This window comes from Malus domestica, chromosome 03 (genome assembly GCF_042453785.1).
Source record: "Malus domestica chromosome 03, GDT2T_hap1".
NCBI lineage: Eukaryota > Viridiplantae > Streptophyta > Magnoliopsida > Rosales > Rosaceae > Malus > Malus domestica.
In genome coordinates this window covers 2797882-2803211 of record NC_091663.1, presented here as the reverse complement: position 1 = coordinate 2803211, position 5330 = coordinate 2797882, and the positions used below count along the sequence as shown (strand labels likewise).

At 34.1% G+C, this 5330-nt stretch overlaps 1 long non-coding RNA gene across 1 annotated transcript; it reads right to left on the bottom strand.

Annotated features, from left to right (window-relative positions):
* Positions 1 to 3196: 3196 nt before the first annotated feature.
* Positions 3197 to 4076, bottom strand: LOC108171489 (uncharacterized). Its single transcript, XR_011578934.1, has 2 exons — positions 3919 to 4076; positions 3197 to 3527 (listed from the first exon to the last, which is right to left on the bottom strand). It is a non-coding gene; the product is annotated as an uncharacterized lncRNA (long non-coding RNA).
* Positions 4077 to 5330: the final 1254 nt, after the last annotated feature.

Genomic DNA, 5330 nt, shown 5'->3' with positions numbered 1-5330 from the left:
TGCTATGCTTTATTTATAGGAGCCTAGTCTTTGTAAAATATATTACCTTGGGTTGACCTGTCCCCACAGATACAGCGTGCCTTAAACTAGACTTCAAGAAAATACATGGAAACCAACATTTCCACAAACTGAGACAAAACAGTGCTTAGGTTCAAATTTGGCTCCAAAATACTTTGATTTTTCAGACGGAACACAAATTAAGGGGGAGAGAGACGTTCCAACATTTCCACAAACTGAGCCAAAACCGTGCTTAGATTTTTCAGATGGAATACAAATTTAGGGAGAGAGAGAGAGGAGAGGGAGATAGAGGTATTATATATATATATATATTTGGATAATGCTTGCATTTCTTTTTTGGGATACGTTCATTCATTCATTTGCGAATGATGTATTTTTACAATAGAAATTCATAATCGGGACTGTTCAGTATCTTAATCTTCATTTAAAATCATCTCTAAAAAAATAATTCGAATTGGAGATCATTTAGTTATCTAATTGTATCAAATAAATCAACGAGTCATCATGAATATGCTAATTGTTATTTATGCCGTTGATTTATTTGATACATTTAGATAACTAAACGATTTCCAATCCGAAGGTTTTTATTTTTTATTTTTTTATAGGGTTGATCTTCCAATGAAGATTATAAGAGATTAATCAGCTTTGATTATGAAAATTCAACGGTGAAGATACATTATTCGCAAGTAAGGGAAAGCAAGTATTATTATGGTAGCAAAAAACTGTCATCTTCAGTCTTGACAAATTTGTACCTACAAAACAATAAACACTTTTGATCAAAGATCACAAAAGGTTGGGGGTGGGGGTGTGTTTGGTTAATGGATCTCCGATGCCTAAGTCAGTATCTTTAAAAAGAGTGAGTATTTAGGACTTCTATGCGTAGCAAAATCTTACTAAAATTTGGTAGAGATGGAAAGTATGTTTGCCTATGTGTTAGTTTTATGTGTTTAAATAGTTTTATTAATTTATAAAAGTACAAGAAAGATATTGGTTTGATAATTCATACCTCCAATCTAAATAATAGGGGTGCAACTTGGGTTAGGTTAACACGAATCGCTCATGCCTAATTCTATTTCAAACCCGATCGGACGGGGTTGGAATGAAGTAGAAACCTGTCCAAAGCCCACTCGACCATTTATTGGGTTGGGTTCAGTTGATGTCTTGTCCACCCATTTCAACCCAACCCCGATTTCTAACCTGAACTTTATCATGCACATATTACCCAATCCGCTTTGTAGTATATAAGTTAGGCACATGTTTTGTTTGGGATGACCATGAATAAGATTTTTTGTTGTTTTTTATTTGAAAAATGAGTCATGATGTTGTTTTTATATTCTTTTAGTTGAAACTTTGGCATTCTTTTGTAATTTTATTTTGAACTTTGCATAGTTGAAATATTGGATTTGGTCTCCACAATATTTGGTTTACTTTTGTGTGGATGATGTGTAAAATTGAATTTTAACTAGTATTGACATTGTATGGTTTAAAATTTTAAAATCTTGCAAAAAAAGGTGTTATAAGATTGAACTTGATAAAGTTGGACAAATCCCAACACAACCCAAGTAAACCCAAACCCAATTGAAGCCTGAACCTAAATAAACCTGCACAAAGCTGAACCCAACCCAAGCGAGAATTGTGAATGTTGGATTAGGGTTGGGTTGACCATCCAATACGCCCGAGTTGCACCCGTACTAAACATAATGATACTCTTACTTGATTGATTAAACATCTTTGATTTCATCTAAAATTTATTTTTGACGGTCTCCTTGAGTACATGAACCATGTTTGATAAATTGGACATTTAGTAGGGCCCACTTAGTAATCTACTTTAACGATTCAAATCGTTTATATTTTAGTATATCATTTATAGATCATTGGTGTAATCAGTTATAATTGTTGTAATGGTAACTTATCTTGTAAGGTGTCATAGTTAGGACAATATATACTATGCTTGTAAGAAGATTTGAGTTACTTAATGAAACAATACAATTGAGCTCTTTCTTCCTCTTTAAGTAATCGCACGATTTCTCTCTGTCTGCTCTTCATTCTCTCTCTAAGGTTCTGCGTTCTACATTTGATTGATCTTGGTTTACAAGAAACAATAAATTTAATTTAACAGTCATATGATTTCGAATTTGGATGATTTTCTGTAGACATAATCTGTGAGGTAAGACGTAAAAGATAAACGGTTGGATAATTGAAATACATTGCAGAGTGAGCTTCACCAAAATATGTGTCCAATATATATGTCAAAAGCATGTGCCACCGGATCCTAATAACCCTATATATAAGTAACTAAATGATAAAGTTTCTTGACAACCAGTCAACTGTACATAGTCTAATTACTAATTATTTATACTATGATAGTATCCAAAATGAGTGAGAGAATAAGAACAAAATCAATCAATTGCAACTTTCATCATCAGTCCGCGTTTAGTCAAGGACAAACATCCTGTAGTTACTTATGGTATTGCTGATGTCGTGTGGCATAGGAATCACCTATGCTTGTGAGTCAATCCAGGCAAAGACTTATACTTGTGGTGGGATTTTTGTGGTGGGCCTTTTGTGTTTGCAAGATCGCTTACAAAAAAAAACATTACCACAATCTAAAAGTTTATCCCAAAATTATTACCTGATGAAGATTTAATGTAATCGATCACCAAAACATAATCACCAGTCACACAAGCTAAAAACTCAAAACCCCATAACATCATTTGGTCATTAGCCCTATTTTGAATGCATTCCTCTACGAATTGCAGTGAGAAAAAAAAAAACACTACATGAAACATGTTTCAGGTACACGTAAGTATTTTTCTATAAGCTGAAGTATAACTTTCATGTAACGATGATGTACTCCCCCCACACATGAGTGGGAGTGAGAGTGGGATCGAGGTGAAACATCACTGTTATAGATGTGCCCTTAACTCTTGAAATTTTTCACATATCAATTTTTATTTTATCATAGGCGGTATAAACTTAAACCTGATTCTTTCTCTTAAATGTATATTGACAGGTAAGGTGCGTGGATTCTCAGTTGCCCAATTTGTAGTAGGAGACAGAGGTACAAGTCCATGGTTAAAAAGATCCAACAAAATCCAATTGTGAATACAAGTATAGAGATTATAATTTCAAAATAGTGGTATAACTCAGCATTCAGCACAAATGAGCATTGACGATCTTGATTGTGAATGTTGGTTGGTAAAGATGATTAATCATTAAACTCAGAGTCAACAATTACATAATAGAACAATTGGTTTCTTGTGGATATTGATCATGAACTACGTGATAGTGTGGAGGATGTTGTGGATATTGGATATAGCTTGATGTCCAAGTTATTGGATAAGTAGTTGCCTTTTTCTCGTCGGTTTTACCTTTAACTTCTTCAACACTTTGTATGGTGGCATGGCCAAGCTTCTTCCTCAACGACATGGTCAATCTCATGGAATCAACTCCATCTCCAATCACCTCCAGCTGCTCTTTCTCCGCATCTATCGACACTTTGCTCACGCCTGCTTACATGTTCGATCAAATGTTAATATTCATTAGTTAAGATAAAAATGATTGTATTGTTCCCAAAGAATATATAAAAAAAATTAGAGTGCCTAAATCATCTCCCGGTCATAAAAGGATAAGCATACCCCGAATTGTATTTTGGCCCTCTAATATACATATTTTAATGTATAGCTGGGGCCACATGGGTTCCAAAAAGATTAGCTTGGCTAAAAGGCTTGCTATGTTTGCCAAGCCTGTGGCCCTTTAGCCTGCTGATCACTAGATGCAGCCTACTTATAACCTGCTTGCTGGAGATGGCTTTTAGATATTTTATGGACTAAAAGATCCCTTTAGATCGTGGATGAGGATAGCCTTAAGTTTAAAGATTGGTGCATATATTTTGCATACCTTTAGCGACTGCAGCAATCTTCAACGCCTTGGTTCTGAGTTTTTCAGAGCTCAAGTGCACCTTCACAACTATCTTTTGCTGCACCATTGTACAAAAGGCTAGATTGTTTTTTCGTACGGAAACTCTATATGAATTTTTGTTGGGTATTTTTGTTTCTAGTACTTGAGCACTTTAGAGGTCAATAAAAAGTAGCAAAAAGCTATGCTGTATTTATAGGAGCTTCGTCGTCTTATATTATCATTACCTGCTGTTGACTAATCTCAACAGCAGACGAGATATTCCCACAGCTTAAAAGCCTAGGTTTCCACACGCTTGGTCAAAGCCACCGTAGATTACTCAAATTCTTTAGTAAGTCTTTGACAAAAAATAAAAAAATTCTTTAGTAAGACCCAGTCGATTCTACTTTGATTTGATTAAAATAATTAGTTGGAAATTAATCTTTCATTTCTTAAGTACTTTACGTGAAATACACATAGCAGCTGGCTAGATAGCTGTAGAAGCTTCTTGTGATTCCAGAATGAATAATATGAACTTCATGACACAAATCATATATATGTGAAAGCCTTTAAATTACGCCATTTTTTTTGGATTGATTATTACACAAAGTATTACAAAAGATATTTTATATTATTCTACACCAAAATAGAGAGGGTTTGAATTCAAAATAGAGGGAGTTACAATCCATCACTTAATTAAGATTTATAACAGGTTTTGCATTCACTAACAAAATATTAATCTTAAATAGGTCTCACTTAATTTATTGTTTTATTGTGACAAATATTATACTTCTTATGATCAGGGATATTCGAGATTTAGTGCTTATATGAGTTGTTCAGTACTTTGGAGTCAAATGCAAAGTCATGTTTAGCTTTGGGCTCAATTGTTACAGACAATTCTGTATAACATTAAAAAGCAAGGTGCTCATGACGTGCACATATTAACTTTAGAGTTAAAAGTAGGATCCTCACCTTAGAAGATACAAAAATTGGTTTTATGATTAATCCACGTGGCACCATATGATTGTATCCACGTGACCCACTCGTTTGTCACATAAGCATATTAACAGAGAATTTAATGAAAATGAAACAAAATGATCAAATTGATTTGCGGTCCATTTTTAGGGATCAAATTGATGGATTTTTAATTTTGTTGATTCACAAAATCAGTGAGGACTTTGGTACAACATAAAGTGTTAAGTTTGTGACTTCGCTAGATTGCTCCGGTCATTAGTGTGGATAAGTATGTAAATGGATAGAGACATGGAAGCAAACACAAGATGTACGTGGTTCACTCATATTGGCTACATCCACAGAGTAAAGGAGTTCTCATTAATTGTGAAGGGTTTACACAAGTACATAGGTTCAAACTCTTCTTTAATGAGTACTAGTGAATGATTTAGTACAAATGACAT